We start from the raw sequence: 25,689 nt of genomic DNA, 5'->3' as shown, positions 1-25,689 counted from the left end.
AGGAACTGATGGTAAATATCAAAAATGTATATGACTTAACTTATTCCCTCCACTACAGCTTTTTTGAGTGTGTACCTTTAACTCCCAGTGGGTGCGGCTTGAGCCTTTAACAAAATGAAGTTATCACCTTACATTTTTAACAAATACTCATTAACAGAGGTCAAATATCAATTCAGCTGTGTTTGATATCATATATGCTCCAAGATAAAATATTCTGACACCTTGTATGTAGCACGGTTTTGGAATTATTAACGCAAACATGAACAAGCAGTATTTGATGCCTAGAGGTGCAGTAGGAGGTAACTGCAGAAACGCTTGGAGGTGCACTTGGCTGTAATGAGTTAACTTACCACTACAAAATGTCCTAATTGCCTCTACAATGAGTGGGACATCAATCATAGCTAATCTCTTTTAAATGTTTACATAAGTAACACAGAATAGAACTTTTCTTCCTGGGACTCCATTAAAATGAGGCACATCATGTTTAGTCAGACTATCTCAGTAAACAGACAGAAATAAATAAATAAATGTGCACCACTTATTTCTTTATGTGTATTTGCAAATTAACTAATACTCTTGCTACATTTGCACACAATGTATGGTTCCCCGGGATGTGTCTGAAAAAACCTCACCTCTGTCAAGCATGTAAATACTCCTTTTAAAAATTAACTCACTAAATAAAATGAAGACAAGTTACTTTATATGTGCGAATTCAGTTCCATCTTTTCCAAGGACATAGTACTCAGGCACTTCTTTTTTTTCAGACATACCTATTCTTTCCAGCCTGAAACCTATGTCTGCATTTTAACTTACTGTTTGTTTGTTTTAATTTGCCTTTTTGTTAAGCAGATGGCAAAGTTAGTGGCACTTTTCAACCATGACATGTGCCAAGAGCATGAAGAACAAATTCATAAAACACACACATGCATATGTGCACTTCAGGCTTCCCCCGATGCCTGCTCCCAGTCCCAAGGGATGGCAGTGAGGCCGGCAGTTTCATATGTAGGTTCTAAAAGGTGCAAGCAAACATATATCTCCAAAAGGGATGAGTCAGGTAAGAATCCATCATGCTGGTGTTTACGGATGGCTTTTGCTTGTAAACATACTATAACATTCAGAGCTGACATCATGGTGGGAGGGTAATGATATTGTGAGGGAAATAACCTGTGTAGTGACATGTTCTTCAAATGCCTGCCTGACTACACTGCAGCAAAGGGTTATCAGCACAGCAATGGTGATAATGTCTTACCCATATGTCCCCAGCACACACCCTTTCCCCTGCAAGAGGTGAGGAGGCTGTATCTCACCACCCTTCTCTTCACACCATCTCCAGGAGATGCCTCATCTGCTTATCAAAACCTGTCACCTGAGTCATAGCCAGGGCTTGACCCTTCTTACAAACAAAAAGTGCAATTAACCCTAAAGCAGTATAGCAAGTACAATGGAAGGTTACACAAACACTAAGAATGTTAATACTAAAAACCTGTAAACCACAACAGAGACATCAACTGACATTCTAGCAACAAATAGCTGCAAATGACAAATGGGGTACATATTTCACTTCAGAAAGAATATCCCTGGCACTTGTCATAATAGACTAATTGTGTAAAATCTTACCATAACCATAGATGTCCTTCTCTTCCATGTTGCAGTATTCCTTCCCTCCTTCCTTCCCCCTTTTTCCATTAAACTGTCCCTTCTTGGATGGCACTGGACTTATACAGTTATCCTGGAACTGGGGTCTGACTGGGATGCTCAGTTATGAGGTCTGGTACGTGCAGACATCACTTTTATGGCTCAGGTTCCGTTCACTAACATCAGACATCCCACATATTCTGCACTGACTAGAAGCTTTTCTATACTGGCCGGACATTCAGGTAGCAAGAGAGGAAAACCCAAGGGTTTGGAATACTGTAACACGAAAATAGAAGGACATCTTGCCTTTGTACTTCATTACAGAATTAACCTATTTTTGGAAGGTGCAGTCTCATCACCTACTCACTACATACCATTATCATGTGTTACTTGTAACCATGCTATTGTACAACAGTGACATCCTTATGTACTATCTATTGCTGAGAATCAGTCTAAGCACTGTCTACCCTTTTCTAAATGTTTTCACATTTGCAGTGCTAAATATCCAAACATCAGAAATCACATTATTAGCATTCCCAGTCTCCTATTCTCCTGACAGCATAAAGCTTTACTGGGCAGAGCACCAATTCCTGGCTCCTCTCTACCTTCGGGTTCTACTGGTCTGGTACTGGTCTCCTTGCTCCCTGTGTTCAGCCTCCAGGAGCTGCTAGTTATTCCAGGAGTGTGGCTTGAATACTCAAATATTCTAATCTTCACCCACCAGTGGACATATCTCTTGGAATTTACTACCTGACTGGCAGAGAAAGTAACTGGCATTGGGTAGATTTAGATGATCTCTTAAATAATACCTTTTTGAGCTTGCTTTTGACTAGCAACAGTAAGCAGTAGTCACCAAGTTGTTGTTCTTAAGCTGATTGTACTTTTAATAATCCTTTTACTTATTGTTTAATGCCTTACACATATACTTACTTCATTTAAATATTTTACTTATCATTGTTTTAACTTGTGTTGTAGTGTTTAGATATAAACACTTAAATAAACCTTGACTTAAACTTTATCTACCTCCACCATTTTTTATCTTTTGTTGATGACCAAACTGACAAACCTGCAATTGATTTCTGAATGGCATGGCTTACTCTACTAGAAAAGTGCATTTGTGTACACGTACCATAAATGTAGATGTTTTGAGTGTATTCCCTGTTACAAGTCCTGATTTGTGGGATTTCCTGCCATAAGAGCCCTTGGCTGGCCCAACTACCAGACAAAATTCTTTCTTCCTCCTAAGGCTGGCAGATGACCTAACTGAAGTCAGTATGCTTGGGTATACAGGGAGCCAGCCTATATCATAAAATATTTTTTTTCTTGTCCCCTAACAGGTAAGAGTCCCAAGTGAGCAGTAAGGAACTAACAAAGAGAACCCCTACAGGAAGAGAGGCTAAGGAGGGTACCCTCAGCTAGAAAAAAAGTCATCAGAAAACTACCTAGTAGGTTACGGGGGAAGGAGGGAAAGAAAGAAAGACTGCAACAGTGAATACACTCAAGTATCTACATTTACAGTAAGGCTATACAATTGTTCTATGTTCTTTGTGTTTCACTGTTGCAGTTCTGACTTGTGAGAAGATTCCCAAAGTTCAAAAGAGGGATGAAGGAGATTAGGGAGAGGAGAGGATGCTCTGTAGGATGGCAAAGACCAATCCTGCTCAGGACCTAGAAAAGGCTGCCAAGTGGTAGCATTTGGTGAAAGTATGCATAGATGATCAGGTGGCAGCTTCCAGGATGTCCTTAGTAGGGACCCCTTTTAAGAAGTCAGCAGAGGTAGAAGTAGCCCGACTGGAGTGTGACCTAACAGCCTCAGGAGATTTTTGTGTTGTTGGCTGTAACAGAAGGAGATACAGTGAGAGATACACTTTGAGATAATCTGTTTAGAAGTTGGTTTTCCCTCAGAGCCATGGGCAAAAGTCACAAAAAGTTGGCCAGATTTTCTCAAAGCTCTTGTTCTGTCAAGGTAGTAGTGGAGCTGCCTATGCACACCCAAAGAATGAAGTATTCATTCCTCTTTGTTTGGGGGTTGGGAAAGAATGTAGACAGGTGAATGACTTGATTTAGAGAAGTGTCAGTGACCACTTTGGGCATCAAAGAAGGGTTAGTTCTGAGAGAAACCCTGTCTGGGTGGAAGATGAGAAATAGTTCCACCGTCATGAGAGCTTGCAGTTCAGAGACCCTCCTAGCTGAGGTGAATGCCAGCAGCAAGACAGTTTTCCAAGTTCAAAACTTTAGTGGGGCAGATGCTGCAGGTTCAAATGGAGGCAGACTCAGTTTTTTCAGAACAAAGTTAAGCTCCCACGGAGGGGTAGGTTGCCTCCTGGGCAGTCTGATATCGATGACTCCCCTAACAAATTGTCTTAACAGGGGATGGGAAAAGACACGAGGAAGATTGGATATATGGACTGAAATGGAAGATGTATGAATTTTAATGGAGGAGTAGGAAAAGCCTTTATCAACCAGACTAGCCAGGTAATGTAGAGTGGTATCAGTCTGCGCTGAATCAGGATTGTGGTGCTGCTGCTGGCTCCCGATGGAAGATCTTTTCCACTTAGCTGAGTATGATTTCCTAGTGCTAGGCCTTCTCAGTTCCTTGAGAATGTCCTGAACCTGTTTGCTTAGGGTGAGCTTGCTCCTGGATGGTGTGGAATTAGTCAAGCAGAAAGGCTGGGCATCTGCAGGCTGGGATGTCCAATCCTTCCATTGTCCTTAGTGAGAAGGTCGACTCTCTGAGGCAGCAGCCATGCAATCTGTTTGGTTAGTTCAAGAAAGAGAGGATACCAGTGCTGCCTGGGCCAGTCTGTGGCTATCAGAATTGCCCTTGGACTATCTTCTCTTACCTTTAGAAGCACTCAAGGAAGTAGGGGTAAGGGAGGGAATGCATAAATGAAGAGATGAGTCCAAAGAAAGGAGAGAGAGAATCTGTTCTCCAGGCTGACTTGTTTGATCCAGGAATATAATCTTTCCAATTGTGCATTTTCCTTGATGGTGAAGAGGTCTACCTCTGGGACTCATGTCTCTGGGCCATGCTGCAAAATATTCCCTGATGCAGACACCATTCATGGGTGTCCATCAAATTTCTGCTGAGATGATTTGCTAGAGTATTTTGAGCCCCTGGAAGGTATTGTGCCAGAAGGTGCAACCCTAGAGAGTGAGCAGTTTCCCAAACTTACATCACTAGGCAGCATAAAGGGTAAGAATAGGTGGCAACCTGCCTGTTTATGTACCACATAACTGTGGTGTTGTCTATTTTGACTAACAAGACCACTGGTTCCCATTTTTCCTTGAAAGCTATCAGGTCTTTTTGCACTGCCCTAAGCTCTTTTCAGTTTATGTGCCTGTCCTTGAACTGAACCTCCCACTTCCCTTTGGATTGGAGGTGTTGAAAGTGAGCCTCCTAGGCTGTCTCTGAGGCATCTACAGGAGAGTTTGGCCCTGGGGAGTGAATCTGTATGGAAGGCCCTGATTTTAGCCACAAGCCTGTATCCACCATACAAACTCCTTGAGACAAGGGATCAGCTGCATATAGGCCATCATGACTGAGAGTGCTGGCACCATACATTTTTGAGCTACCACTGCAGTTTCCTCATATGCAGCACGGTCAAAGGAACTATGAGGATACAAGATGTCATGTATCCCAGTGCTCGGAGAAACTATTTGGCTGAGATGCATTATTTCTGCTGGATACTTTGAAAGAAGTGAGTCAAAAAGGAGACCTTGTCTGGGGCAAGGAAGACTTTTTGAAATAAAAAGTCCAGGAGTGCCCCAGGAAGACTATCCTGTTGGTTGGAACAGTGCTGGATTTTTGCAAATTTATTGTGAAGCCCAGGGAAAAGAGGAGGTCTTGGTAAACTTCACATACTTGTAAAATGTTGATAGATTTGTGGCCTGTATCAGGCATTTATCCAGGCAGGGGTATATTTTGATCCCTCTGGTCCTGTAGAAGGCAACTGCAGGGATTAAGCACTTGGTGAAAACCCTTGCAGCAGTAGATAAGCCAAAGGGCAGTGCTGAAAATTGATAGTGACTGAAACATGCTCTGAAGAGAAGAAAGCTTCTGCGTGACTCTTGAATTGGGATGTGCAGGTAGTCATCTTTTAGATCCAGAGAAGCCATAAAGGCCTGTGGGGCTAACATGGGCAGAAGTTTTTGAAGAGTCAGCATTTTGAATTTTGGAACCAGGAGAAACTGATTGAGGCTGGACAGGTCTAAGACAGGATGCCAACAGCCTTCTTTTCTGGGAACCAGGAATAGTCTGGAGTAGAATGTTTTCCCTTTTTGATGTTCTAGAACTGAGAATACAAAATTTGGATTTGAGAAAGGACCTCTGTTTTTTGATTCTGAGGAATATCTGGATTGCCTGAGTATTTTAAAGGCTCTTTGAAAGTGACCTTGTAACCATTTGAAATAATATCTAGAAAGTACAGTTGTGTACACTTACCATAAATGTAGCTGTTTGAGTGTATTCACTGTTGCAGTCATCACATTTGGGTTATCCTACCAGGGTAGCCCTCGGCTGGCCTGAATACCAGAGACTTAGTATTTCTGTGTCGGTTGCTGTCACTTGAGGACTGACATCAGGTCATCAGTGGTATAAAGTAAGGCAGCAGATGCTATTACATCAGTTTTTCTTGCCCTAACCTGTCAGGAGCCCCCAAAGTAGGAGGCCATGTACTGGTGGAAGAACCCCACCAGTGGAAAATAAATACCAATATGTCCCTTATAAGGAAAGGGGAACAACAAGGAAGAAAGGTAACCAAAGGAGAAAGAGAAAAAAAGGGGGATGGAGGAAGGGAAACCAAGACAGCAACAGTTAATACACTCGAACATCTACATTTATGGTAAGTGTACACAACTGTACTATGTTCTTAGTGTTTCACTGTTGCAGTCATCACATTTGGGTAGATTCCCAAAACTGAGGAAATGTGTAGAGGCAGTCAAGGAAGCTAGGGGCTGGCTAGAATGCCCTGGAAGACTGCAGAGGCAAACCCTGCCCTGGATTTGGAGAAGAGAGGCAGGTGGTAATGCTTGGTGAAAGCGTGAACAGATGTCCAGGTGGCAGTCTCCAGGATGTCCCTGATGGGGACTCCTCTGAGGAAAGCTGCAGAGGTGGCGGCTGCTCTGGTGGAGTGTGTCCTGACCCCCTTGGAGGAGGCTTACCATGCTGTTTGTAGCAGAAATGGATGCAGTGTGCTATCCATATGAAAATGGTTGGCTTGGAGATGGCTTTGCCTTCTGCCCCTGTAGCAAAGCTAACCAGCAATTGATCAGACTTTCTGAAGGACTTAGTCTTGTCCAGACAGTATCTGAGCTGTCTGTGCACATCTAGAGAGTGAAGAATCATTTCCCCCTTGTTCTTGGGATTAGGAAAGAAGGTGGGCAAATGAATGGATTGGTTGAGAGCCACATTGGACACCACCTTGGGCATAAAGGATGGGTTATTTCTGATGGACACCCAATCTGGATGGTGAGAAATTTACCTCTGCACAAGAAGCTGGTTCGAAAGTAGGCAGGGTGAGCTTTTCCAAGACAAAGTTAAGGTCCCAAGCTGGTGTTTGTGCCCTTCTGGGGGGCCTCAAATTGCTAGCCCCTCTGAGGGACTGTTTGATCAAAGGGTATGAGAAATGTGGCTGCTCAGTGGGAAAGTGAGCAGAAATAGCAGAAGCATGAAGTTTTATAGAGGAGAAAGACAGACCACTGTGTAGTAGGTCAGCTAAGTAATCCAGGATGAGAGGGGTGGAGGGCTGTGCCGCATTGCCCACTTAGCCTGAGTCCAGGTGCAGAATCTTTTCCATTTATCTGCATAAGACTTTCTGGTGCTAGGGCATCTGGCCTCATGGATAACATCCAGAACCTGTTTACTGAGGATGGCAGATTGGTTCGTGGTTAGAGAATAAACCAAGCTGCTAAACTGAGTGTCTGCAACTGGGATGCATGAATTCCCCTTCCCTCTGGGTTAGTAGGTTTGGAATCTGAGGTAGATGCCATGGAGGCAGCAGGGACAGGCTGTGCAGCAAGGGGTACCAGTGCTGTCGGGGCTAGTCTGGAGATATAAGAATGGTCCTTGGTTTTTCCTCCCTTATTTTGAGCAGTACCCTGGGAATAAGAGGAAGGGGAGGAAAGGCATAGACTGAGAGGTTGACCCAGGGGAAGGACAGGGCATCCACTTTCCAAGCTTTGCAGTGATACTCCCTTGTGCAGACTTTGCTGAGCTGATGGTTGGTGTGGGAGGCAAAGAGGTCAACCTTTGGGGTTCCCCATTTCTGAGTTATTAGGGTGACGGTACTTCTGTTGAGCTGTCACTCATGTGTATCCAGAAGGTTTCTGTTTAATTGGTCTGCCAGGGAGTTGAAAGAGCCTGGGAGGTATTGTGCTAACACGTGTAGTTGCATATAAGAGGCTGTGAGCCAAAGGGTCATGGCCAGCCTGCACAGAGGGTAGGAGTGAGTCCCTCCCTGCTTGTTGATGTACCACATCACAGTGGTGTTGTCTGCTTTAATCAGGATAACCCCTGGAGACAGAATGGGTTTAAAAGCTATCAAAGCATGCTGCACAGCCATCATCTCTTTTAGACTGATGTGCAGGGGGATTTGCTGTGGTCTACATTGACTCTGTATGCACCTGCCATCCAGGTGTGCACCCCAAGCATAGTCTGATGTGTCTGTGGTTAGGGTCTGGCGGTGGGATGTGGGGAGAAGGGCAGTCCATTGTTGTGGGAGCATGCTGTTGCTCACGAAAAAAAATATTTTCTGAGGCAAGGAATTATAGGTTGAAGAGTTTCCAGGTTTTGAGAGTGTTAACACCAAAGGCTCTTTTGGTACCATTGAAGTTTCCTCATATGCAGTCTGGCATATGGAATGAGGAGTATGCAAGATGCCATGAACCCCAGAACTTGCAGGATTTTCCTTGCAGAAAGCTGGGGCCTGGTGGCCAGTTGAGAGAAGTAGGCTGACAGGAAAATTTGTTTCTCTGGTGTAAGGTATGCCATCTGGGATGCTGTGTCCAGACTTGCTCCCAGGAAGATTATCCTTTGGGTGGGCACCTGCTTTGATTTCTTTTCATTGATTGTGTACCCTAGGGAGGTTAGTAGGTTCTTTACAAAAGTCAGGTGCTTGAACAGCTTTTCCTGGCTGTCTGCCTGAATAAAGCAGTTGTCTAAGTAGGGGTAAATTTGAATATTTCTTTGTCTGTAAAAGGCAATGGCTGGAGCCAGGCATTTTGTGAAAACTCTGGGAGCAGTGGATAAGCCAAAGGGAAGTGCAGAGAACTGAAAGTGTTGAGATCCTGCCCTGAAGCGGAGATATTTTCTGCATGATTCCCTGATAGGAATGTGGAGGTAGGCCTTTTTAGATCCAGGGTGGCTAGCCAGGTGTCCTTGGAGAACATGGGTACCAGCTGCTGGAGGGTGAGCATTTTGAATTTTGGGATCACCAGGAAGGTGTTTAGAATGGATAGATTGAGGATGGAGTGCCAGATTCCCTCTTTTCTGGGCACAAGAAAAATTCTAGAGTAGAAGCCTTCTGCAGGAACATGCTCTACTGCCCTCAAACGGAGCAGGGACTGGATTTGCTTTTGAGCCTCTGCCCACTGATTTGGTAGTATATCTGGGAACCCTTTTGGGGTTGGAAGGGTTTGGAAGGATAATTTGTATCCCTCAGACACAATGTTCAGAACCCATTGGTCCTTGGTAATGGTGGCCCAGGTGCTTGAGTGAAAGGAGAGTTTTTCTCCTAGGGGCAAATGAAGGTGGGCAGAGGGGAGGTCGGGCGAAGATGAGTCATTGTGAGTTCTTACCATAAGAGGGTGGCTTAGAACTCCCTGGTTTTGAAGTGGAGGTAGATGACTGCTTAGATCTCTGCATTCCCTGAGGCTGCTGTCTGGGGGGTCTGCTTCCACGGGGTCTAGGCTGGGTCTGTTTACTCGGAGCAGGAAAGGACCAGTGCATGGAGGGACAATGCGTGCTGAACCTAGGGGGCTGGACCAGTAAGAAATCTTTAACTGTTTGCATAGATTTTGCTTTTTCTTCCATCTTTTTTAAGGCCTCTTCTGCCTTAGTGTCAAATAAGTTATCTTTGTTTAGGGAGTTTCAAAGTATGTTTAAGCATATGGAACTGACACTTTAGTGCCCTGATAGCAAGAGCAGCTGAGGTGCATACTTTTTTACCTCATCTGTCCAATGTTCAGGAATCCCTGTCTGAGGGGTGGGATTCTTAGCAGAGGTTGCTTTAATCCCTTTAGGCCCTTGAGAAATAACCTCAGGGTCAGCTGTAGGATTTTAAAAATATATTTGTGTGAGTCAGGGACTCTGTAGTACCTGTCTGGTTTTCTGGGAGCAGGAGGTAGGGTCTCAGGAGTCAAGCTGGATTTAAGGAAAACATCATCCACCACATCCACGACTGGGGGGATGGCCAAGGGTCTGTGTTGCGGAAGGTCTAGGAATTCCTGAGTCTTTTTTTAGACTGAGGGTACTCCTGACTCTCCATTTGGAAATGCTCCCTTAAAGTATGCAGGGTTTCCCCAAAGGAAAAATCCTCTGGGGGAGAGGCTGAAGGAATGGAGTCCTCTGCATCAGAATCCTCATAAGTGGAGAGGGGTTGCATGTCTTCATCGTCAGATGTATCAGATTCATCTAACTCTTGTTCAGATAAAACTACTGGGGACAGATCACTTTTCCTTTTTGAGGGGGTAGCTTGGCTTCCTCTGATCAGCATGATACGGTCTTCTGCCATTTTAAGCATTTGAGACTGAGGCAAGGTAGCAGCTGCCTGAGAGTGGGTAGTCAGTTTCTTGGGTGTGGTTTGAACTCTGGGCCTAAGGAACTCAGTTGTTTTCGAAAGAATAGCAGTCACGAAAGAAGACTTCGGTTTGTGTCAAGATTCGGTGGTGCAAAGGACTTCCTCAGAAGCCGGTGCTTGCTCAGCGGCTCCCGACCCATCCAACGTAGAGATGACCACAGGATCCTTCGACAAAGAAGATTTTTGAGGCATACCGGACTCCAAAAGCGTTTCAGTAGCAACCTGTGAATCAAGTGAAGCGGGCATCAGGGGCTGCGAAAGTGCCTCACTGAGTACCGGAGGACAGACGACTAGCTTAACAAAAGCATTGTTGGTAGGTTTGGACCTGTGCAGTCTGTCTCTGTCTTTAGCTTTACTTTTTTTTTGAAGATCTGCTGTTGGATGGCTTACCAAAACCATATCGGAATTTGAGGACTGTAAACAAAAATATCTGGCTACAATAAGGGCCCGATGACGGATAGTTCTGGTGTTAAACAAAGCACAGAAGCGACAATGGGGGACGTTGTGGTCTGGGCCTAGACAAGTGATGCCAGTAAGAGTGGAAGTCTCTGTGTGGTATTTGCTTTCTATAGACGAGACAATTATTAACTTTTTCTGACATCGGTTAGTTCAAGAAAAAAGGATCCTCAACAGGGTACTTAGCTTTAGAAGACTTCAGCTTCAGTTAGGAAATGAAAACTCAGGTAGCGGCCGACCAGCACTCATGCAAACTGCTTCTGCTTCTAGCTCCATGCCAAGAAAGACTGATGTAATGGCATCGGCTGCCTTACTTTATACCACTGACAACCTGATGTCAGTCCTCAAGCCACAGCAACCGACGCAGAAATACTAAGTCTCTGGTATTCAGGCTGGCCGAGGGCTAGCCTGGCAGGGATAACCCAAATGTGATGACTGCAACAGTGAAACATGAAGAACATCCCATGTGTCTAAAGTGATGTGAGCCCAGTTTTGTTTGAACAAACAAAGACAGCCTTCCCTTTAGTCTTGTGAGGGTGGGGGTAACTGAGTCATTGTTGCTCTCTGGCAGAAGCCTGTGGCTTAGAATTCCCTTGCCTGGAAGTTTCTGAGGTGAACTACCTGGGTCTCTGAAGCTGGTACATTTCCTCCGTCTGCCTCTGGGTAAGGGTGACTGATGTACATACCTTCTTCCCAAACCTGTCAAGGGCCCTTATTTCTTCATCCATAGGTAAAGGGTTTCAAGAGGAACTGGCTCTAGCTCGTTTGGGTCCTGGGGTGACCACCTCTGGATCACCAGATGAATTTTTGAAAAGGTATTTATGGGAGTCCTGTACCTTATAAAACCTGTCTGGTTTATGAGGGGTGGGGGAAGAGAGTCAGGATTCAAGGAGGAATCCTGGAAAACATCCTTAACCACCTCTAAAATTGGTGGAATAGCAAAATACTTGTACTCTGGTAGATCCAGGAACTCCCTAATTCTCTTTTTTGACTGAGGGTATTCGCTTCCCACTAGAAATGTTCCCTCATAGCATGGAGAGTCTTTCTAAAGGCAATATCCTCTGTAGCAGAAGCAGAGGACAGAGTCTCCTCTGAATCTGAATCCTCAAAAGAATTGAGGGAGGGTCCTTCTTCAGAACCAGACCCCTCTAGGTCTGAATCCTGCAGAGATTTAGTAGGATCTGGGAAAGCTTCAGAAGTATGATCCCTTTTCCTTTTACCTGGGGAGTTATCCCTGGGTGCTTGTCTAGGCCTAACTATGAAGATCAGGTCTTCGGGTCTATATTAGATAGTCGAACTTTGAAAAGAGCGAGCACTCTTACATTGACTCCTAATAACCAAAACCACACAATGTTGAACATATGAGATGCCTGCTCCAAAAAAAAAAAAAATCCACCAACAAAATAAAGTGGGGGGCTTCACCCCCACCCCCCTATTTAAATATACCAACTCCGAGATCGCACCACAGTGGAGGTAATGGCAAAGTCCCGGCAATGGCCTAGCGATGTTTTCCCTGGGAAAAAAAAATTGGTGTTCCATCCATTCAACATTCTGTGGTTTCGGTTATCAGGGTTAGATGTAAGAGCGTTCACTCTTTTCAACCTTCGACGTCCCAATACAGACCCAGGTCTTCAGCTAGTCTAACTAAGTCCTATTGGTATCCCTGAGAAAGGGAGCCAGTAGGCCTAAGTGAAGGCCCTGTAGCAGCACTTTTTCGTAGGAGTCGCTTTGGTCTCAGACCTAGGGAAGTCTGACATCTTGATGCCTGTCTCTCTTGAAGAAAGATGAACCAGTGTAAGCTGAAGCCACAAAGTAATGTCACTCTTCAGAAGTCAAGGACTGCAGAGTGGCCTGGGACCTGACCAAAGAGCTGAAAGCAAGGGTCTGTGCAGAAGTAGAGAGACCCAGTGGCATGAGAGACTTTGAATGGGTCTTAACAGAGGCCTGTGCCACCACCTCAGGAACAGAAGGGGGCTGCAAAAGTGCTTCACCTTCTTCAACAATCACAAGTCTAGAAGGAGAGACAGATGGAGAATGTTTTTCATCCGAGGGTCTAAGCTTGAGTCTCATCTTATTTCCTCTTATGCCCAGGCTGCTCAGCCTCTGAATGACTGGTGGATGCCAGTGGATGCTGATAAGAAGATTCAAGACTAAAGAATTTAGCTAAACTCTCTGCCTTTTATCTGATCATCCTAGAGTTAAAGCAGGCACAAAAATGGCAATGAGGGACGTCATTATTCGAGCCTAAACAGGTGACACAAAGTGAATGGAAGTCTCTGTGTGGGATTTGCTTACCTCAGCAGAGACAATTATTTACTTTATCTGCCAAATGTTTAAAGCAAAAGAAGTGGTTCCCCAATGGGGTACTTATCTTTCCGACAACTTCTCTCTGGTGAGGATCGACTGGCACACTGAAACACTGCTTTGGGCTCCAATGGCAAGAAAAGACTCATTTCATGACATAGGCTGGCTCCCTATATACACAAGCGTACTGACATCAGTTAGGGCATCCATTAGCCTTAGGAAGAGGAAAGAATTTTCTCTGGTAGTCGGGTCGCCAAGGGCTTTCAGGGCAGGAAATCAGAAAAGTCAGGACTGCAACAGTGAAACATGTAGAATATCTGTTGAACAGGAAACAAACCTAAGGGTAATAAATAGGGTGTCACAACACCCTGGCTAAGGAGCTATATAAAGAGTCAGACCTCCTTTCTATGTACAAGCAACTCTACCTTTAATACTTTATTTCAGTATTTTTTAAACCAAAGCTATTTTAAGTCTGTCTAGTCTCTTGTTTGACATTAAATGTACACATATTGCTTTATTTGTTCTCATTCTTAGCCAAGCTGCTATGCTAACACTTAATTGTGAAGTATGATTCAAAACAACAGCTTCAAAGACATTCATTAATAATAATTTAATTAATAAAGCTATTTTTGGCAAAGCATAATACGCAGCATGGCAACTTACATCAGCTTCTCTGACTTAATTGTAAGTTACCACAGTAAGGTAATGCTTTACTAACATCAGTAGGTAGAACTGAGATTACCTAACAATGCCAAAACAGCAAAAACTAAAGTACTCTTAGTTATGAAACTTAATTTACCTGCCAGAGCAGCCACAGAAATGATATATTATGTTATTTTATCACTTCTTGCCTAAAAGCAAAGTGTAATACATATCACTCATTTGTCCATGATTTTGCAGAACACTGATTTTGTTTTGTCCCTTCCAACATTTTTAATTTTCAAGTAACTCCCAGATTACAATCAGTTAATAATGCCAGACAAATTACAGTTTCACATGTCTTATTCAGAATATGCATGTTGATGTAAAATCTATCATTCTATAATTGCATTTTAAGTGAAGTAGAGTAATATTTAAAAATATATCCAGTATTTTTGGCCTTTGTACTTTATATAGTGTGCCTTTTTTGTGTTTCTGGATCATAGCAAGTGATTGCTTTTGTGGTTCAATGCAAACATCTTGGGCAGAATCAGTTCAGAAAGTGTCTCTTTATAACATAAATGGTGATTCAGGCCAAGCTATTTGCATTGAATAACAAAAACAGTCACTTGCTAAGATCCATAAATACTTGGACCATAAAGCCAAAATTCAAGATCTTCTATTCTGATAAGAGTGCCCCTCTTTTTGACCCTCTGCTAAGATTTTTAAGCTATGATGTTTAATCCTTACATGTTGAGAGGTATGACTGATTGATAGAATTCACAGTAATGTAGAAGAGAGTATGTGTAAAATGCATGTGAGGAGTATGCTGAAAAGTCTTACTGGCTGATATATGGTAATGCAAACAATGAAGAGGACTATATAGTGTAGAATTGTAATCATTAGAAATGTAACCCAAAATGCAAACTTTGCATTGAAAGAAATAAACAAAAGACAACCTTCACAAGGCAGAGATTTACTAGCAGAATCAAATTAGATGCTGTCACTTTACAGATCATTGGAAAACTTAATTAAATTATGCATTCCCTGAGTCCACTTATCAATAAAGCACTGTATTCAGTGAAGAAATTGGCAATAGCCCCAGTAATATTACAGGATGAGATACTTTTCATGATGACTTTTAACACGCTGATAGCTTATGATCCAGAAAGCTAGGCAAGCAAGAGTGGGTCCTCTTCACAAGGTCGACTTTTCAGAAAGTCGACTTTCATATGGCCGAGGCCATATGATCAACTTTTGAAAAGCCGACCATGGGGAACCGCTATCTCCGTACAGTGCGGAATGGTAAAATTTCTTCTTCCGGACTGTAGTGTGATCTTGGAGTTAGTCTATTTATGTTACGGGGGGTGTGGGGGATGGAGCCCCCCACGGGGTGCAGGGGGGCTTGCCCCCCTGCTAACACTTGAAAGGTAAGTGTTTGTTGTGTGTTTTGTGTTTATTTTACATGGTCAGCTTTTTGAAATTCAATCATATGGTCTCGGCCATATGAAAGTCGACTTTCTGAAAAGTCGACCATGTAAAGTAGACCCAGCAAGAGTTTATGTACAGAGGAGAAACTGTTGTTTTACATGTAACTTTTTTTTCTTGTTCCTCTTTTATGTGGAGCACTGATATTTCCAGGTGTTGTGCTAATGATCCTTTAATAATGGGTGTTAGTCAGAGGACCTCCACTATGGGTATGAGCTAAGCTCAGGTAACTGCCATTAAAGTTCAGGAGAGGATTTGGTTACTTTAGACAAACTGCACATTCAGTACTCTAAACTCTCTCTGCATCAGTTCTATTTATCTTTGACTTTGTGGTCCAAGGTAAGGCTGAAAGGGGCCAGTGAATGTATGACACACTTAACTGATTAGCAGTTATATAGATAAAAATAATGCTTCCTAATAAGTAGACACTGTCCCCATTAATTCAAATACCCTGGAATCCAGTATTTTGTAGTTTCATGGGCCTTGTGCTTTGTGTGGCACATCACTGGCCCAGTAAAGGCAATGCTATAGAACAGAAGGCAGTGACTGGTCCATTCTGGAAGAAACATTGAGGTGACCAAAGGGGGTCAGAATGAGAATGAGGAATAACAAAGTACAAATCCATATAGTCTACTTTGCAGGATGAGGGAAAACAGGCTAAGAGGTATAAAAATGTCTTTGCCTAGAGATAAATATATTGACAGAAAACTTAAGTGAGGAGTCCTGATGAAGATTGAAGAACTGACCAAAGACTTAAAATGAGAATGTGTTTTAGATAGTATAACTGGGGTAAAAAAGGATAAATGTTTAGTCATTTATTTATTTATTTTTTAATTGTAAGGTTTGTTCATCAGACAAACTTCTCAACTTCTTTGCTAAAGAATTCTGAACAAGGCCAACAAAGGCCCAAAATCAGGGACAATCTTTAAATATCAGTTTAATTCAGATAAAAAGTTGACAGAACAACATATTTTGCATGAACAAGCATTATCTGAAAAAAGTATGAAACCCTAATTTCTGTCATTATTAGAAAATCAACAATTTTACAGAGGACAGGGCAAAAATATGAGGCAAAAATCTGGGCATTTCAGTGGTATGAGCTGATCCACTATTCACCTATTAGAAGCAACATGACTGAAATGTCCATACTTCCTACATATAGTCAATAATCTGTACTGAAGAAATGTATTCAGAAAAAATACGTTTCTGTCTTTTTCTTGGTAGATGGGGTTGCAAGGATCAGTATGGACTGTTTGATAGGGTCTGCATCATATTAATAGATCACATGTGGATTACACAAGAGGAGGAGCAAAGACCTCATTTTGGAGGCAAATATATATTGCTTTGCATTTCTGTGCTTAGCTTCGGAAAATAATGTTTTTTAAACAAAAAACGTTTTTTGAATTATCACTTATGACATAGATAATCATAATTTATAAAAAATGAAAACAAACCATATTGACATATTTCAGTTGCAAACATTATACATCACAATTTTCTATACAGTCATTGCCAATTGAACATTACACTGCTTATTCAATTCCCTTAAACCTCATTCTACATAAAAAACTCTGCATGTATGGTTCCCACAATGCTCATTTTCTCTATGTAATTTGCTCTTACACGTTTCTAAAGATCCTACTTCCAGTTCTTTTATCTCTGTTACTACATTCACTATTTCTAATATGGTTGGTTTAGACTTTGATTTCCTTTTTCTAGTAAGAGCTTTTTTCTCAGCCACCAGAAGTAAACTCAGCAAGGCCTTAGTGTATCTGCACAATTCAGATTTGTATCACAGCTCAAAATAATTTGCTGAGCTACACCAATTTGTTCCTCCAGTATTTCTGACAAGTAATATGCAGTGCATTTTTAAAGTTTGGCAACTCAGTAAACTCCTAAAAATATGTTCCCAGTTATCTCTTCTTTCCCATTACACCTTCAACATTTGCAACCTACCTGAGGAAACATTTTTTGGAGTCTGTTTGGGATTTAAAAATACCTATGCAAACACTTTGAAGCAAAAATCCTAAATCTTCTAGAGTTTTTTTTTTGCATATTTGGCAACCTTAAATATATCTTCCAATTGTTTTTTTGTGAATTGCTTACCCAGTCTTTTTTCCCAATCCTTTCTAGCCTCCTCTGATTGAATCCTATAGTTATCATTCAATATTTTATATGCCCTACTAATAACTCATATTTTTATCAGAATCTTCTGCTCTAGATTCCACTGAAAACTCTACCAGTGCTAGGTTTTCACTTAGGATCCCCCTATTCCTTTACCTTTGCTTATACTCTGACATCAATCCTTGACAGGGAAGGCAGTTTCTAGCCTGCAGTCCAAATGTATTCTTACTGCTCTTTCCCATTCCATTACTTTTCCGTCTCTAATTATTTGCTGCCAGTATCTTAGCTCTTTTGACAGTTTTCTCCAGCAAATTACCTATTCTCAGTAGACCTACTTGCAGTCATCCCTATTGGCAGAATCTCCTTTCTCCATTCCTTTTTTGGCTTAGGTCTTAGAACACTTTCTGCTACTTTACGAATATAATATTCTGTATGAATATTGTTATTCTCCTTAAGTAGCTGATCTAAAATCCAAGAATCTCCTTATTTCGCGAGCTTCCTCCTGTTTCATCATTCATTTCCACTTTGAATTATAGCTTTCAGCTACTATTATGTATAGGAGCTTTAACTGTGTAGCTCTGAAATACAATTTCAAATCAGGTAATCCCAAGCCACTTTGTTCTTTTGGAAGGATCGATCTATCCCACTTGACTTTTGTCCTTTTCCCTTCGCACTTCTCCTCTGGTTGATAAAAATATGCCTGACCTATATATAATAGTAAGGGGCTAAAAATACTTTGACTGCTTGTATCTTGCTATCCAGGTTTATGGCAGATGATTGACTTTTCGGAAACTTGAACAAATTCAGAGACCATAAGATCGAGTTTCTGAAAACTCAAAAAAAAAAAAAAAAATATATATATATATATATATATATATATATATATATATATATATATACACACACATACATACACACACATGCCCCCACACTCCTTGCAAATTTTATATACTAACTCAGAGATTGCACTACAGTGAGGAAAAGGGTACATTTTCTAGTCCTCACCATACTGTGAACTCCATTCAAAAGTTTTGAGTTTTCAAAAACTCAATCATATGATCTTGTCACAATCAACTGATAGGGACCCTGCTATCCATACTCATAAAACAGAGCTTCCATTTTCTCAGTTTCTGTATTATCTTTTGTTTATTCTCTTCCCACATATCCTTATCTACCATAACAGAATCATTTTTAACCCATACTCCTACGCACTTCATTTTATCATGTCCCCATAAGCATGGGTATTGCTGAACCTATTTGTGTGTGGTTATATAGTTTACAACCATTGCCTTTGTTTTATTTTCATTAGTTGTATATCCTGAAAAGACTTGAAACTGTCTCAGAAGGTTCCACAACACTAAAATGTCCTTTTCTGGTTTTATTAGGTACAAAATAATATTATCTGCAAATAAAGGCAACTTTTCTTGATTACCAAACTGATTATTTCCTTGAATTTCTGAGTTCCCTTATTTTCTTTCCCAATGGCTCTAAATATAACAGAAATAACAAAGGGCAAAGAAGACACCCCTGCCTAGTTCCTCTGTTCAAGGAGAACTTATCAGAGCCCCCCAACTTTAATATTCATCTCTCATCCCTCACACAGACTCCTAATTAATCTTATTATTGTGTCAGGGAATTCAAATGCTTCCATTGCCCTACTCATAAAATCCCAGCTTACACTGTTGATTGCTTTCTCTGAATTAAGACCCATTGACAGCAGTGGTATTTTCTTACATTATGGTTCTCTAAGGATCATCATTGTTCTATTAATGTTGTCAAATGTTTGCCTCGATCCATAAAACCACACTGATCCATATCTATCAATTTTGGCAGCATGTTTGCCATTCTTTTATCCATTATAGACGTAAACATTTTATAATCATGCTATAGAATCAAAATGCACCTCTATGAAGTTGGATCTGAGAGGTCTTTGTGATCTTTAGATATTACAGCCACCAAAGCTTTCTTCCAGGATATTGGTGCTTCTCCTCTTTTTAAAATGCTGTTAAACAAAACACTCCAGATCTTTACCACTTTCTCCTTTCCAAGCTTCCATACTTCCAAAGGAGTGCCATCTATTCCTGGAGACTTTCCTGTGAATTGGTTATACATCACCATTTTTACACCATCTCCTCCTATCCTAACTGTTAGAAATTGAGCCTAATCTACTTCTAACCTTGGCATATTTAATTCTTCCATAAATATTTACATTTGTACACTTCCTTGATTTTTACATTTCTCTGCTTTATATAGATTTTCATAAAATTTTCAAAATATTTTTAATACCTCTATAGGATCTCTGGTCATTTTACTTGTTATAGGCTCCCTAAGCTTGGCAATAACCTTTTCTACTTTCTGTTGCCTGAGTTATTGTTCTCAAAACTTTTGTGATTATCAAAAAGCAGTTGCTTACCAGCAATTTTTCTAAACTCATTCATGCTATCCAGGTAGTCCCTTATTTTCTCTTTAGCACTTCTTCTTCTATTAAATTCCCCTATTCTGTAATACTTTAACATTTGTCAGTCTTTCTAAATAAATTTTGATGCTTTTTAAACCATATCTCTTTTTCTTTTATTTCTACCCTGTTTTTAAACTCCACTTTCATTTTATCTGTCTCCCTAGTTATATTTTCTGAAGAAATTTCTATCTTCCCTAATAACTCCAGAATAATTTTCACTACACCTTCCTTAAATTCTTTTCTGTTTAACAGATAGGTGGAGAAGCACAGGTAGCTTATTTTTATTTAATTACCATGTATTTATTATTTTAGTTATTCTTGGTGTGTGATCTGAAACAGTTTTTGGATTTTAATCAAAACTTTCAATTAAATACCCATTTTCTTGTGAAATATAATTTCTGTCTAGCCAGTTTTTGTACCTTGGAGAATAATATGTAAATTCTCTATGATGTTCTACCAACTCACATCTTCCATACTAAATATTTTCATAAATGTCTTCGAATTCTACCCTCTTTTGTTATATTTTCCCTTCTAGCCCATGCAATACATCCTCACTGTTGCAAATCAAATTCCAGTTCCCACCTATAAGTAATATTCCCTCCTGAAAGATGATTATTTCTCCCAGAATTTTCTTAAGCTCCATTGTACCAGTTTTAGATGAAATCTGAATACATGTCAGCATAATCCTCCTCCCTTGCCAGTATCCCCTCAGTACTGCAAATCTACTGTCATTACATTTTTTCCTCTTCTATCACCATTGGAGCTCCTCTTGCAATTAATATAAGTACTCCCCATTTGCTTTGTCCCAGATATTCTGCTGGATAACCATTCTGAAATTGTTTCTTTATCAAATTTACATGCTCAGTTCTTTCCAAATGTGTCTCCTGTAGTATAGCTATTTGCACTCTGCCTTTCTTAATATTGTTCACTACTCTTTCTTTTTTTATATATACCTGTGAGACCATTCACATTCATATAATAAGGAAAATGTTGCCATCATGATAAGATGTTATTATTTCCATCTGTTATGTATAACAACGTTTTCTTTAAATTGTCTAATTTTAACTTTCAGATTATATACATACACTAATGTTTGGCAGATCAATATTTTCATATCTTTGTTTCTTGTCATATCCAGCCAACCTATGTTGCATCTTACAAAGCTTTTATTTTAAATAAAATCCTCAAAAAAAAAAAAAAAAAAAAAAAAAAAAGCAAATACACCCCTAGAACACACCCATAACCTATTAACATAATGCACAAAACTATGTACATTTCAAGTAATGATGTTTAACCCTCCTAAAAGGTGCAGTTGTCACCAATTGACAGCTACACTCATAGGCTTTAACCTGACCTATGATTAAGGTTATCCACATTCAGATGCACGGTACAGCATGTGCTTCTACTTACACTAAGAGCTGGTTTTTTTTCTTGTCTTTATTCCTCTCCAAGATGTAGAAAATAACTTGAATGCTTTCAGTAAATGCTACCTTTTGGCAATTGAAAGAAAAATGTATTCTGTTTTTGTTGCCCTCTTATCAGTTTGTCACATAAAAATTGAGAACCAGATACACTGCTGCCTTCAGCTACAAGTTACTCATGTTGCACTGTGAACATTTATTTGCTAAAAAAAAAATTTCATAATATTCAGTGTTCTTTTATTTACTTGCTTACTCTTACAATTTGTTGTTAGAGCAAGCCAAGGGCCTTAATCCAGTCAGTCCTAAATTCAAACGTAAGAGAAAGCATATACATTTTACTTACATTATGATCTGTATACTTTTACAACCCTCTCACCTCAACAACCCAAGATTACAGCCTATTATCTTAAACATGCTTTACTCCAAGCTTTCTTGTCTTTTTACATTGCCTTGTCTACATTTCTTAAAACTAAACAAGAAGAAAGAAAGAAAGAAGGAAAAAAGGGGCACCTGTTTGTTTTAGTATTCCTATAACACACAAAAATAACTGAAATGCTTTACTAAGTAACATGCAGTATATGTCATGTTTTATAAAAATACTGTTAAGAACAAAAATTCTTCTACTTACAGTTACCTCTTCCCTTCCTCTTTTCCTCTCCTTAACATTCTTCCAAACATTAATGACATGAAGTAGGGCATAAACTTTGGAGTCCCCTACAAATTTAATAATGTTAAAAAAGTCCAATATTTCCAGGTTTTCTTGTGTAGTCATATCTCACAAATGTGACTGATGCTGTATAATCTGATATTTATTCATTAATTTTTGAGTTGTTGGTTTTCTATCTATTAATCTCCATCTCACAACTCCAGTCTCTGGTTCATTTTCAATGCACTCCTGGTGCTTCTAGTTAACTGCTGTGATTTTCAATACATCTCAAGCATTTTTATTTGGAACACTGGAAAGGGTTTCACTGGCAAAATCTCTCTATGAAAATAAGAAGCAGAATCACCTTCTGTTTCAAAGTTCACATTTTATTGGACAAACTTTTGTATTTCCTCCTTAGCATGTTCTGCATCAAAAATGACTTTGATCCTCTAGGAAAAAATATTATGAACATAGCTGGATAGAACAGCTTGAATCTCAGTCATACCTCTCAACATTCAGTGACTGCTGGACTAAATTTACTCCTCTTCTGCCTGGTGTACAGTGAGTAATCATTTTCCATAAACATCTACTGTCTTCAACTTTTAGTACTTTGTTCTTCTGCCACACTTTTGTAAGAATCAACTCTTTCTGCTGGTAAGATCGCATCTTCACTATTAGTCATCTTGGCTGTTTTCTCTTGGCCGGGTTAGGACCATACACACAATGTACCTTTTCAGTTAACAACTCCTGCTGTGAAACACCAGTCCAGTTGCTTATTTGTGCTTTCATAAAATTAATATGGAAAATCTCAGGTTTTCTATATGTGGTCTGTCCTCTTATTCTACCATTTTTAAACTTCTCTTCTTGAGCAGTCTTGTACTCAGCCGGACTTTTCTTCATTTTGACCTCTTATTTTTATAGTTTTATCAGTTCATGTAAATATCTGTTTGAAGCATCTTATTATTTGAGCTGCTATACCCCTTCATTGTTTCATTTATTTAATCAGCTATGAGTATACTTGACTTATTTTTCCTCTAGACTACTTGAAGTTATGCCTTGCGCCAAAGGTGGAGCTTGAACTGCTTTTTGCTGAACAGCTGCAAGAGTCTTCCCATCCAGTCTTTCTCCTCACTTTTGTGGTTGATTTTTTTTCAGGTTATCTAAATTACTTTTTTGCTGCCATCCAGGCAGTGCACTACTAGCCAGTAATTGAAATTTACCCAAAAAGACAAATTCACTGTCTCTCTTTTCTGAGTTTCTGTTTTCACCCTGGGAGAGCTGGAATTAAACTGTTACTCAATGTGCAGCCATCTTGGAAGTCAGACAATAATACTGTTTGTCACATTCAGTTTCACTGACTCTAAATGGCAAGATCTTTGATCTTGGCTTTGTAGTGAGTGTTGTGTTATGGTATCCCTAAGATCATGCATCATGAAGGAATGGGGAAAAGATTAATTGTTTTTCCTTTTCTCCAAGTTTGTGTGATTACAGCAGAACTACATTTAGTGCTCAGGAATGTGGCAGTATAGTTGTAACAACAGAGGTGCTGCGAGCAGCAGCCTCTGACAAAAATTACACTTTATTTAAGCAGTGTTAAATTTTAAACTGCAATTTGGCATGTCATTATGCTTTATGCTAAAGTCTGAGTTACAATAAAATTAACTGGTTGCTGAAAAAGAAGTATATTACATCTATGGAACGTCTCAGATCAGGCATTAATCAATATAGATAAACCCCTTTCTGAAAAGTCCTTGCACACTTTATAGTTAATAATTCAAAATGTTTACCTTAATGATGACTTCCAGAGCATCCATACACATTAAATACTTCAGTCAAGAAAGAATTACAGTTGACTAGAGAATCATAGCATTGTATTTATTTTATAATGTCCTACCTCTTTTACTGCTCTAAACAATTTTGCCTTTTAGGTTAAACAGTGTCGTTATATTCAGATATCTTAAAATATGACTCATTTCCTTAAGAGATTAGTTTGAAACCTTATCCTTTCATAACATTCTTGTTTACCTCACATGTGCACACCAGCAGAATCCTATTAGCTTCAATGAAACTCTACATACTATTCAGTAATGTGGTCGTTTCTATCTCTTTAATCTTTTATACCTCATCCCAATTTTTTCTAATGAGAGGAAGGTCAAACTGAGCTCCATAATGTTCCTTTATCTTTACATATTTACATATACTGAAACTTAGGTTCATGTTTTTCTTGATGATGTTTGTTAATTGCAGACCTAGCTCCTTCTTACTTATTGTTGGGAGGGTGGCCTAATGGTTAAGGTGTTTGCCTTACAAACAGAAGGTGCATGGTCTGAATCTCACAAGGAATAATTGGCTAAACTTAAAATGGCTCGCAAGGGCAGTTAGCTTAGTACTAACCTATGAACCTATGAACCTATTCCTTCCAGCAATCTAATCCTTTTTGGGTCAACATAATGGTGCCTATGGTATTCATACTCTGGTAAGAAAAAAAAATACATATATACATACATATGGAACTACTTCAGAAGCTCGAAGTTTCAAAACTTTGAACTTCAAAAGGCCGAGACCATAAGATCAAAGTTTTGAAACTTCAAAAACCTAGCTAAAAAAATAAAAACATTTTTTTTTTATGTTTTTGCAGGGGGGCAAGCACCCCTACACTCCCATACCCCCTGTTAAATAAATATACCAACTTCAATATTGCACTACAGTGATGAAAATGGTAAATATCCCTTCCTTGCAGTACAGTGATCTCCATTCAAAACTTTCAAAGTTTCAAAACTTCAGTCTTATAGTCTCTGCCTTCTAAAGTTCAAAGTTTTGAAACTTCGAGCTTCTTAAGGGGATCCATACATATTAGTTTCATACCTCTCAACTTTTTAATGCAAGCAGTACAGACAAAGTGTAAAATAATGTGTGGGGGGGACAAAGGCCCATAAATAGGGGTCTTATAAACTTAGAAAGTTGCTAGAATAACAGAATTTGTGTCTGCGTGCATTTACTAGAGGCTACAAAATCTGAAACTCACATGTATTCCATTATTTAGTGACTTTAGTCTTCAGTGAGTTGTCAGAAAACCACAAATTTTATGAGGAAACAGACCAAAAATATGAGGCAACACGAGAGGCATGATTAGTTTTACTTTTACATTATCTCCCCTTCCTCAGAAATTCCCGAATTTTTTCTTCTTTAACATTAGTATCCCAGTCATTATACCAGTAAAAAGAAAAGAAGGAGTGTGGGAAAATTCAATGCACGACCTCAGTTGTAATCCGGTTGTAGTACAAAAATGAACGCTTTATTCAATATTGCGTTTTCGTCCAATAGACTTCATCAGATCCCAGTCATTATACCATTGGCTCTATTATGCTACACTTAATATTCTTCTTTCCTAAAAATTTTCTTCTGTTTTTTTTTCAAATCTATCCCCATTTTCTGCATTGCTCTGAATTATGGTGCTGTAGGCCAAAATTATGCTGTTGACTGAAATGATATCCTAATGTAGTTACTCTAATTATGCTTAACCATTCTCTATTACTGTTAAAATATTCTGTTGATGCCCTATTTTCTATTTGTGTAAGTGAATCATGGGCTAACAGATTTAGCTAACAAACACTCCCTTGTTTGGGGTATTCCCAAACAAGTTACATTGAAAATATAAATGCATGCTGCCTTGTAAATATTAAGCCTTCTAAGTCAGCAGTTAACGTATAAAGGTTAGAG

At 39.9% G+C, this 25,689-nt stretch overlaps 1 protein-coding gene across 1 annotated transcript in view; it reads right to left on the bottom strand.

The window, feature by feature from the left end:
• Positions 1 to 25,689, bottom strand: part of RAVER2 (ribonucleoprotein, PTB binding 2) — a 2,410,893-nt gene that overhangs the window by 736,667 nt on the left and 1,648,537 nt on the right. The window lies entirely within an intron of this gene.

Source organism: Protopterus annectens, chromosome 10.part0 (assembly GCF_019279795.1).
Source record: "Protopterus annectens isolate FY-2018-M chromosome 10.part0, PAN1.0, whole genome shotgun sequence".
Classification (NCBI taxonomy): domain Eukaryota; kingdom Metazoa; phylum Chordata; order Ceratodontiformes; family Protopteridae; genus Protopterus; species Protopterus annectens.
The sequence above is the reverse complement of the archived record's forward strand: the minus strand, read 5'-3'. Positions and strand labels throughout refer to the sequence as shown.